This window comes from Ursus arctos, unplaced genomic scaffold (assembly GCF_023065955.2).
Source record: "Ursus arctos isolate Adak ecotype North America unplaced genomic scaffold, UrsArc2.0 scaffold_36, whole genome shotgun sequence".
Taxonomy (NCBI): domain Eukaryota; kingdom Metazoa; phylum Chordata; class Mammalia; order Carnivora; family Ursidae; genus Ursus; species Ursus arctos.
Window position 1 is genome coordinate 3,595,723 of NW_026623050.1, and position 11,778 is coordinate 3,607,500.

The 11,778-nt window shown below is 45.7% G+C and overlaps 1 long non-coding RNA gene across 1 annotated transcript; it reads right to left on the reverse strand.

Moving 5' to 3' along the window:
• Positions 1-4,282: 4,282 nt before the first annotated feature.
• Positions 4,283-7,941, reverse strand: LOC130542514 (uncharacterized). Its single transcript, XR_008957131.1, has 3 exons — positions 7,718-7,941; positions 7,187-7,238; positions 4,283-4,686 (listed from the first exon to the last, which is right to left on the reverse strand). It is a non-coding gene; the product is annotated as an uncharacterized LOC130542514 (long non-coding RNA).
• Between the last annotated feature and the right edge of the window lie 3,837 nt (positions 7,942-11,778).

The following is an 11,778-nucleotide window of genomic DNA, read 5'->3' on the forward strand; positions in this document are numbered from 1 at the left end:
AGGGAAATTATGAATCCTATTATTTTTTTTTCGAAGTCACATTTTTACCTGAGACTGTCTACCAGGCGTGAATGGAGAGTTAAGAAGAGTTTGGATAATTCCCCCCAAAAAACTACCATGAACCACGATTTGTGTTAGAGCTAAAATGGGGTTACTTTTGGACAGCGACCTGGATTGGCCCTCTATTGGGATAGAAATAATCCTCCAGATATATTACTACGTATGTGTTTCTTAAACATTCCACTTCTACTGATTTCAAAAAATGAATGGGTTGACACAGCCCAAGAGCCTACCTCTGTGTCAGTGTGTTGTGGAGAAATACTCCGAACTTAATGGATATGCCTGAAATCCACAAAGACAGGCAACATAGAGGCGGGGAAAGGGAAATTCACGTTAACTCGGGCAGAGATGACAAAAGGGAAGAAGGAGCTAGAGAGAAAACAAGGAGAGATGGAGAGAGGAGAGGGAGGGAGAAGGGGGTGGGGGGCGGGGAGAGACACAGATTTTCACACGTGCAGACCGAGGGCTTTGAAGCCTTCGACCCCGACCCCCAAACCCAAGTGCATCTCACAAAACAGGTTCGGCTCGTATTTCAGGCGGTCTCCTTGCCCCGCTCCCGCCGTCCCCGGGGCTCTAATTCACTCCTGCCCTCTCTGCACAATGACATTCGAACCTGGGAAAATAATTGCATTAGAGCAGATTACTTATAACCGATAGTTATCCGTCTTTTTCTGTTCGACAGAAGTCTATTAAACTCAGCACAGTCATTACCAGCTGAGCTCTAGAGCGCGCCTTCATTAAGAAAATTAAAATCATACTTTTGAATCTAAGCAAAGCCTGCGTAGGTCTGGAGAGCCCGCGTCTAACCCCGACGTTTTGGTAAGCCTGATTTTCCTGCGAATCAATCTCTGCTTTTTTGGATACAGTAGGTCAGGGCGAAAAGATTGAGTGTGATGACAATTACTCGAAGATAGGGATGTCTGAGCTTTCTTCCCAGCCCCTTACCCCCTCCCCCGCCGCCTTTCCTCCGGTGGATCTTTTCTCAGGCACTTTCCAGTTAAAGGCACCACACCTGTGCAGGCGTGGCCCGGGATCTGGGGAGCTGCTGTGGGTGGGGGACAAGGGAAGGTGTGGGTTCAGGGCCCAGGAAGCCAGGAGGGTGAACTTCCCCAGCCGATGTCTGCGGCCAAAGGCCCGCTCTAAGTGCACGTGTTTCACACACGCGCGCGCGTGCACACACAGACACACACGGGGAGCGCCTCCTTCTTTGCATTTCACACTCGCTCTGGGACCAACATGGCCTATGAGCCTTTTGTCCAACCAGGCACGGGAGCCTGGCCCCGGGGACTGAGCAGGCAGTCGCATGAACCTCAGACCGGGATCCTCCGTCCCTCCGGCCGAATGTTCGGCCTCTGGGGACCTATTTGGGTTTCCTCCTTGGCTTGGCGGGAGCCTCTGCTCTCGGTACCCCTTGAAGACTCGGGGCGCAGGACCGGCCCAGCTTCTCCCTCTCTCCCGCGCTCCAGCTAGGGGAGGAGGGCACAGGTGGGAGGCGCGGGCTGTGGGGAGGGCGACACCCCCTACCTCCCCCTCCCAGTAGCCTCAGGGTAACATCTCCCATTGCTCCAGTGGAGGTGGGATCTCCAACTCCACTTTCCACTGGAAACATCACCCGGCAGGAGAGCTGTCTGCTTAGTTAGGAGGGGGCGCTTTTGCATTGATCTCCTGTGGCATCTGGAAATACGCAGGATTTGAAGAATAATTTTTAGCATGTTTTGTTGTGGTGGTTAGCCGCTGCCCTTTGTTTCAACATGTTGCTTTTTATAATGTTAATTTCTGTGTCTTTCTCTGGAAGCTCTGCCCAACTGCGGACTCTCAAGGAAAACACAGCGGCTTTTGCATATTTTCGGGGTGTCCTCTTCTAGGGCTCTAGGAGCACAGGCAGAGGCGCTGCTTCCATTTTTTTGTCAGAATGCCCAGTAATAGAGTTCTCCACCCCTCTTTCTCTACGTCTAATGAGGGCTTTGAGGTTTATTAGGGGAAAATAGCACACACCCCCTCAGCACTCAAATACAGGATTAGGTGGAGCTTACTTGAAAGTGTATAATATTGTTGTTCCTTGGCAAGTGTCTAATTCTTCTTTCCATGATTTCTATCTGACACAAAAGCCTACAAAATTCAAGTGATGAAAGTCAGCGAATAGATGTGGACAAGTGAACATCTTTTTACATCTCCACAATTTTCAACTCGCTAAACTGGTGGATGCTTTTTTTTTTTTAATTTTTTTCAGGGGAAAAGAAAATAAAGCAAATACACCTCCACTATTGTTTCAGTGTTTAGTTCTCATCAAATGTAGACACATCATTCGATTTCTTTTGCCTGTGTAGCAAAAGACGAGGAAATCAGAAACAAACAGCAGCTTTTTAACAGCAGGAAATCCAAGACTTTCGAGATGGTTTTCTTTTCTTCTGTTTTCCCCCTCTTTCTTCTTAAAGCAAAACAAAAGCAAAGATAAAAAAGGTAGAAACACCATTCCTCACAGAGAGTTTATTTTGTTGCCACAATACGGGGGTGGAGACAGTTAACGGCTATTTGAAATGATAATGCTTAGTGATCCCATTCATTTCATCATAATCTTCAAGTGGTGTAAGATTAATGGCAAGAGGTGTCTTCAGTCTCTTCCTAAGGACCTTTGCATTAATTTACGTAGAACATTGACCAGACTGTCAGTGTCTCCAAATTCCATTAAGTCAAACTGAGACAAATACAATGAGATGTTCATGTTTTCTTCATCTGTGAGAGTATCTTACTGGAAATATTTCTACCTGGATTCAGCTGCACTGGGGACACCTGCTTCTTTTTCTTTATTCTAGGTAGATACAGATATATAAAATATGGGTTTTATAGATACATAGATATTTAAATGAACCAATACTGTTTGCAGATAACTTCCCTTCCACTTCCGAGCTTAATGAAGACCTTTCCAAAAGTCAGCTTCAGTGGCAGGTGGCAGGTTCTGCTTCCCCCAGACCAGGACTTATATTTAAAGTAAGTCTGAACTCTCTGAACTTCTTCACAGCAGACCAAAATAATAATAATAATAATAACAATAATAATAAGCACACCTTGGAGTATAAATATTTAATTTACCTCGGTTGTCACAATAGCCCCAGTAATTCTTCAAACACAACCCGACTGAGGCAATACTTGTGCGAAGACCCGGGCCGCCTCTGCCTTGCCCTAGGAGCGCTCCTTCCCTGACGTCCCCTGGTCCCTGTACCCGTTCAGAGCATCCCCAAGGAGGAGAGTTGGAGAAGGTGTGACACAGGGAGGTTCTAGAGAGAAGCGAGGGAAGAGAGCGGATTCCTCAAGGAGAAGCTCCTGGTAGCCTGGAAATGAGCGTCAAGAGACCCACCTTTCCCCTGCCGTCCTCCCTGCCTTCCCTCGCGCCTCATTTCTGAGAGCAGTTTGCACAAAATCCCGAAATCCGGGACTTTAAAAAGCAAACCCCCCAACTCCCCACAAACTAAAGTCGTTCCTCCTTGCAGATTTACACTCTGTGTGTGGGGTCCAGCTGTGGTCAGAAGACTTCCCCGAGTCAGGGCTGCTTTGCCAGCGCGTCTCCCGAGAGTAGAGGCAGGCGGGGGAGTCGCCGCGGCTGCCAGCCCGAGATTGCCCCGGCTGCGTTACCTGCGCGCCCTCGAGTTAGAGTGGTCAGCAATCCGTGAGTCATTGGGAAGCCGAGAAAACGCCTGTATGCACCAAAACAGTTGAAAAAATAGCCAGACACTCTCACATAGGACGAGTCCCACACTTGATTTGGCGTGAAGCACTAGAGGACGATCAAGTGTCAAAGACACTGGCGGTTTATTTTGGTGCATTTGAGCTACCCTTTCCGTTTCCAGCAAAATCGAGAAGCACAGGCGAAGAAAGACTAGCAACACGCGGGAAAAGACCGTGTGTGTGTGTGTGTGTGTGTGTGTGTGTACACAGGTAGGTAGGTGACAACTTTTAAACACATTCACTTGTTTGGTGGGGGGCGATCAAACAGGGACCAGTATTTCTTTGCGGTGTAGGAAAGTGTCGTTCAAGACGAGGAACTGAATTCCGAAAGCGATTCTTCGGCACTTTACTGAAATAGTTCCTCGGGAGTTTTGTTTTGCGAAGCTGCAAAACACTGTTTTGTATTAGCCTCTTTCCTCATCAGATATCCATTTTTTTAAAAACTTCTACAGCATCTATTAAAAACATTTCCTTAGACTCGGAATCTACAGTGTGGCAGGAACAAACAAACAAATCACAGCAAAAACCCAGAGCAGAAAAGAATTTAGAGAAAGAAAATGTGTCCCTTTCTTAGTCATTTGATAGTTTATTCCCCCGAGGCCAAGTGACGGTTGGGGTCCCTTCGTATTTTATTATTAGTTTTTTTAATCATTTAGTCATTTAAATGTTCAGCCTTGGCAAGCTATTCCCCTGCCGCGGGCTTTTGCTGCAGAACCGAGGTGCGGGTGGTGGAAGGGCGTCAGGGTGATGGGGGGCAGGGGCGCAGAAAAACACGGTTTACTTCGCAGGGGGTGACCCGCAGCGGTCTACTCCGCTCGCCAGCAGGGGGCGCTCTGATGTTACATGTGGACGAGACAGCCGAGTCGCTCAGAGCTTCGAGACCGGCTTTGCAGTTTCACGCAGCTGCAAAAGGAAGGGGAGGAGGGATTGTAGGTCCTAAACCCTCAACAGCTATTCCATGTGGGTTATTTACCCTCTGTTCGAAATGCACCCACACCTCGCTTTCCCTACCCACCTCGCTTACTTGAACCCCCTCCCCATCAACCTCTTTTCATCTGCATCTACGCAGCTCCTGTATAATCTCCCTCCCTGGCTTTGAGATATACATTAATGCAACTTATTAAATGCGACGATGAATAGTCAACATTTTTTTCGCCTGTTAGTTCCGCTGATCCAAGCAGGATTTATTTGCAGATCTCACATCCCGGAGCCATAATGCGTGATTTTTTTTTTCCTTAAATAAAATTGGTCAAATGTTGACAACCTTTAAGCCAATCTAACACTCAAGATTAGTGATGGGAAACTAATGAGAAAATATCAGATCGCCCGGCCTGAGGGCTGCCAATTAAATCTTCGCTGATTGAAAAATAAAAGCGGACTTGGGGTGTGAGCCCAGCCCAACTTCCAACTATTAATTTAACATGTTGCCGGGGTCTGTGCCTTCTCTCCTCTCAACTGCTTCCCTTAACACAGCTTCCTCCTCTCTCATCCCTCAACCTAAAAGCCAAATGTTATTTCTCAGAATATTTCAAGAGGTCCAAATCAGGATGATCATTTCTTACACGGTAAATATTAGGCCTTTAAGCAATATGATTTAACTAATTAGAAAATTTACATCATTAAGTCTCAGGGAGAGAAAAAAGAGAAACAAATCTGCCAGTCATTTTAAAGGAGACAGGCACTATTGAAGTGTGAAGAAATCGGCTCTAATTCAAAAAGGCAATCGGGCAGAAAAAGCCCTCAACATTACCCTGCTAGTTATTAATCAGAAAGGGCTCTCTTCCCCCCACCCTACCCCCTCCTCTCAGCATTGAGTTTAAGTTCGGTTTTTTTGCCAGTGGCCCATGTCATATTTATATTGAGGTTTTGTCTGCTAAAGGATTAAAACTTGAAAATGTTTCAATATGAAGAAAACAGAATCCTCAAAGGGAAAAATATTCGCAGGATCACCTCTCTCCCAGACAAGCAAACCTGTTGTGATAGGCAATTCTCACCCCTCCCTTTATTTTTTTTTCCATTCTTTCATTTCTTTCCTACCCATTAAGTTCCTATTTTGAAACCTGCTTGGTGAGAACTAGATAGTCTTTGTGTTCTGCTCCCCTCCCCCTCGTTCTTGCACCCCCTCCTTCCTACAAAGCCAGAAACTTACACTGAAAGCTGAAAAGTACAAATACATTAACAAAGCCCCACTCACTTGATAAAAAGGCCAGAGTCTAGGCTTACATGTCAGGCATCTAAGCAAAGGGGGATCAGGTAGGTGGGGCTACAGACAAAAGATGATGAACTAGAAATTTCCCCCACCTATGTATAATATTTGATAGTGTGGTTAAAGGGGAAAAGGCAGGTAGGTGTGAATAATTTTAAAGTGTACTGTAGTGTTGTGCGGCTTTTTCTCCATTCCCCACTTCTCTATTCAGCTGAAAACAGCAGCCTCATTATATCTAGGTGCCCCTTCCCATCATACTCTTACTCAAGCCTTTGGTACACCACACACATAGCCCTCTCCCCAGTCTTCACATTCCCAGCAAATTAACTGACGGGGGAACTGCAAAGGAACTTTTTGAGCAGTTCTATTTGGAAACTCAGGCCCTTCCTGTCATCTTTGAGGACTTGTTCCTAAGCAGACATTAGGTTTTAAAAAAAAAAAACAAGTAAACCTTAGATATTCGATTTCCCTTCGTTATTATTTCTTTTTAAATTACAAAGAGGTCCCAAAGGCTTTTTCTGCCTTAGCCCATTCTCCTCTTATTAGGTTCCATTCTAGCCTCATTTTCTTATCTTCCTCTCTGCCTTACAACCTGAAAGTTTCACCACCTTCCCACCAAATCCCCGGGCCTGGAATTCTCAGGTCTGGGCTTCCATAGGCCTAGAGCAGCTCCCCAATGTTAGTTCAATGCCATTCTCCACCTTCCCAGATTTCAGCTTTGCAGGAGAGAGCAGTAGCAGACCTGGGCTATTAACACACCACAGTTAATTCTCTGCGGGAACTTTTACTAGGTGGGACGTGTGCAAGGAGAAAACATCTGTAAACAGTGAGCGCTCTTGAGGGTGGGGAAATGAGTTCTGACATAGAGGTCAGAACACATGTAAAATATGGCAGAATTTGTGAAAGAGTTCAGAGTTAAATTTTGGCAAAATAAGGAGAGCAAAGAGAAAAGGGGGGATGCTAGAAAGAGTCTAGAATGCTCCCTCAAATGCTGCTGCTTTTCTGGCGGTCACAGAGCAGATGGGAGTCGAATGTGCTCCTCTTTGAGAAAGATTGGAGTAAAATGGACACTTCTGTCACTTTCAGGAGGCGGGACACAGAGAGGTGAAAATATACAAGACAATGGCCTCTGGCGCTGGAGGGCTCCCCTGGCGGGCTCCCCACCCTTTGCCCCGTCCATCTCGGAACACTCCTTACCTTTGTTGCTGGGATTTGATCTGACACACTGGATGTTCCTGGACTAGGTTCTCTGAGAGGAAAAAGACCACGAGAATCAACCGGTCTCCTGCATCTACTCCGAAGCCAAGAAGCATTACAATAAAATTTACAGCGCCTTTAACAACTCGCAAGTAAAGCATTAAAATTCTCTTTAATTGAGAAAATATTGATTTTTAAGTCTAGGAAAGGCGAAATCGTAATTTAGCTGCAAACTTTCAGGCGAGAATACAGCGTAGCATGTCTCCGTATTATGGATCCACCCTTTACACCCATGCAACATCACATCTTTAATTGCGTTACTTTATGAAGTGATAAAGACAAAAGATAACCCGACTTAAGCAAAGGCTAAACAAAAAAGAGAGAGAGAGAGAGAGGACCTGGAGTAATTTCCTTTTCCAGTTATTTATAAAAGAATTGTCTCTTTTTTTGAAGCAGAAAAAAAAAATACCCAAAGGGGAGGAAAGAAATAAAAAGAACGGAAAACCACAGACCAGTCTAGAAGCAACTCACATTAGCAAATCCGCTGATATTCTTTAGCAAAGGAGAAATGAAGCCAACGCATTTTGAGAAAATGCATTCACGGGCAAAATTGCATCCTCCTTTAAACGAAAGAAACCTGGGTCTATTTTCTTACTTTACTCCCAGTCCTTTTTGGGGGAGGGGGGGCAGCATCTATTGGTGGATAGGAAAGGGAAAGAAAATCAGGCTTTCTATGTTATTTCTGTATCGGTTTTTGGTCTTATAGAGGAGTAAAGAAGTTTTTGTGTGGTGGTTTTTCATTGATCAGTCACTCTGAGCTAATGTAATTATCCTCATCAATAGGAGGCTGCAGAGAGAATCATTATGTGGGTGACATTGATAAATGATCGCCCAGGAACGGCCCTCTCGCGGGCAACCCCCACATCTGACCCTCCCACACACACAATGTAGTCATAGAAACACCTAGAGAACCTCGAGCACCGCCGCGAAGGGGCAGGAGAGGGAAGAAAAGCCTCGGGGCGGCCGAGGTGGGGGTGGGGGCGGCTGGGGGCGGCCAGTCCCAGCTTCAAACCAGTTCCAACGACAAAAACAGCCCACCGCGGGGAGAGAGGAGGGCGTGGCGGGTGGGAGAATCCCCCTTCCCCGCAGCAAAGCCTCCCACAGTTGCTCACAACAAAGTGAAAATCCGCCCTCCAGACGGACCCATTCCTCCACACCTTTTCCCATGTGCGACCTCACTACCAACAACATCTGATGTTTGCCGAGACACACATTCAAATAGGTTCCTCCAAAGGAGTTAAATAATTAGGTTACAAAACCTGTAGGCATCTCATTCTCACGCGGGTTCCCCCTTTCAAAAAAACCCCAAACAAACAACAAACCAAACCCATCTGAACAAAGGCAGCAGCTGGGTGACCCCCCCCCCCCAGTTATTTACTGAGCAACCCCTTCCTTTCTCTACACTCGGTGCCTCTGATGATGAGATAATGGATTTTGCGATTCTTCCTGTCAGGGGGAAAATACCCACCGAACCCCATGTTTTCATCTTTTGACTGTTTTATGTAAGCCAATGGGAAAGTATTGAGAGCAGTAATTGATTCATAATGATCTATAAATCGATGTCGAGAAGCGGGGGCGGGGGTGGGAATGGAGGTGTACGAAAAGTAAGGGGGGGATGCTGTTTATTTATTTTATTTCCAAAGCTTCAACTGAAGTAGCTTTGACACTGTGGGGGCTGGAGGGGAGGAGCTGTTGGGCTCCGCTGGGTCATCCATCATCGCTGTCACCCAGAGTCTGCCCCGAGGAGCCGGAGACGCAATCTCCCTTCTGTCTCTACACTGAAACTATTAATATTAAAACCTCCCTTCAAACACTGCCCCGACGGTCTCCGTTCTCCTCGCAGCCTGACCGGCCTCCCCAGCAGCCCTGCGTGTCCCCCTCCCCGCGCACCGCGGCTTCCTCCCAGCCCCGGCCCAACGGAGGGAGCTCGACGACGCGTGCGACACCCCGAGTTGATTGCTGCGACTGTGAGGTGCCCCTTTCCACCCCCCACCCCGCCATCAATTGGAAGCACGTTGGTCTACCTCTAACATCACGCGAAGGGAAGGCCAGGGGAGAGCAGGGGGCAGCCGACTCCGGAGGAGGGGAGCCCGCCCACGCCCGCTGCCCTTGCCCCCGGCTCAGCCTCCTCCCCGCCTCGGGGCGCTCGCACGTCCGCACCAGCCCTGCTCCGTGGGCGGCGGCCCGCAGCGATTGCGAAGCGAGGGCCCCTCGGCACAACCAGACACCGGCCCCTTCCAACACAGTGGCAACTTGCAGCAGAGGTCCAGGCTCCTTATCAAATTGCTGGCCTGCAAGACTAATGGGGAACTTGTGGGGATCCCAGTCTAGTCCCTTTGAAGGAAGGTCCCTCCTCTGACAGCTGTTAGAGATATTAGCCACATTTCCCTTCCCAAACCTGCTCCGGGTTAACAGGCCCACGGGGGCGGGAAGGGCGAGGAAGCCTGGAGGGTCCTGATGGACTCTTCTCGGCCAGTCTAACTAGGGTGAGCGGGGAGCGGGGAGCGGGGGGCGGGGGGGCGGTGCAGACCTGGGAAGTGCTGACCTGGGTGGTGGGAGGGAGAAGGGGTGGATGGAAGACACAGACTTTCCTGGTCTTTTCTTTTTCCGTTTAAATGTGGCTTCTTGCTCAATTCCCAACCCTTAACAGATGGCGACTGCAGTTCTCTCAGAATTTCTTAAAGAAAGGGAAACCTTTGGAATTTATTTCTGCTTTTGCTTTTCCATATAAATAAAGTGTTTTTATGTTACTCTTGTTTTGGAGAACATAAGCAATTTTATTCAGACTACAGTATTTCCTTTAACACTATATGGTTGTCAAAACACCATTCCCAGTTTCTTTGCTTTTGACAGCTGAGTCTTTCTTAAATATACCCAAATCGGAACTCTTTATACTAAATAGTAAACCCGAGATAGGAGCAAATGCCTTCTGAGGTGGTATAAAAAAAGCATTATAAAAATTGGACAACTCTACAACCTCTTGGTCTTAGCATATGGGGGGAGGGCAAGAAAACGCAAAACAAATATTACAATTATTCATCTCCAAATATTGAAGGTTAAGGTTAACACAATTTGTTTAAGGAGCTAAGCCCGAGATGATCTTATTCATTAAAACCAAGGGTAGAGAGCTTTGGGATCTCAACTCTGGTGAAATAGCGTAATAATAATTTCATTAAACACTCCCTAAACATGAAGTATTACCAAGTAAACTCTGCAGCACTTTACTGAGAGGAAAGGAAGAAAACTTTTCCAAACACTTTTTTTTTCCAGCAGATGTGAGTTAATTTGTAAATGCAGAACTTTACCTAAAAGCATTTAAGGTAAAAATATACAAATATTTAAATTTTGCGAAAAGACTCCACTTGCTCTGGGGTAACAAAAGTGAGAGGGAAGCTTTTCTCCAAGCGGCATAGAGTTTCTCCGTTAACAATAAACAATCCGTTTGTGTCAGAAGTGTTATTTCTATATTGAAAAAGCAGCCTATCAATTAAGCTGATAAATGTGTTTATAAAAAATCTACCTAGCTAAAAATAATACAAAACAATAGAAATTTATTTCCTTGTTTCTTTATATACAACTTCCATTAACGTTTTCTGCAATGGGAAGCTGGCAGAACTCCAAGTAGGATACAAACTTGGGTTTCTGAAGTGGTGAACTATTTCCCTATCAAGCTGACATCCCAGAACTAGTTTTATGATATTATCTCTTCGACACATAGGATTAAAAATGTAGGTGTTTCAAAATTTCAGGAATAGTATATTTTAAAAATTGAGGGGGCATGCAAATACCTCACACCTTTTTTTCACTTTGCACACTTTATCAAGCATTGTACAGTACCAGCGAGCCAGTAAGTAGCACAGATTTCTAGGAATGTGGTGTGGTACTTTGAAAATGGCATTAGACTGCCTGTTTTGCTGTCGTTTTAGAAGAAAAATTTGCGTTTAGTCACCCAACTCATCACACTAGCGTGTCTGCACGTGGAGGAGTCTTAAAAGACATCATAATAAAATTTATATTAAATATTAATGATTAAGTAATCTTTTCAACTCAGGATTTCAAACTCCATAGAAGTTGTTTACTCATCTATGAACATCTATATGTAAATTTTAATTTACATATTCAACAGTATTTTAGTAAGTAAGACAGAAAAAACACAGGCAGATGAATTATCTTTGAGCACAGACGTTAGTTATTTCTTATGATGTAAAATTAACCCTGAAAAAGCCCTTTATTCTGGCAGAGGACGAACATGAAAAGCTTTATCTGAAAGTATTTTTCTCAGCATCACGCATCTAAAAAGGAGGTTAGGCATATTGAATTAAGGTAATCTTTCAACCTGGCTCACACACACACACACACACACACACACACACACAATTTCATACCTTTAGAAGTTTTCTGCTGGTGAGATTTATAAGCCAAATATACACTAACTGCCACAGAAAGTTACCTTAAAAATTGTTGGTAAGTTTTAAATATGGCCGACTTCCGGGGGGCAAAACCACCACTTGGTACACCATGTACACAGTAGG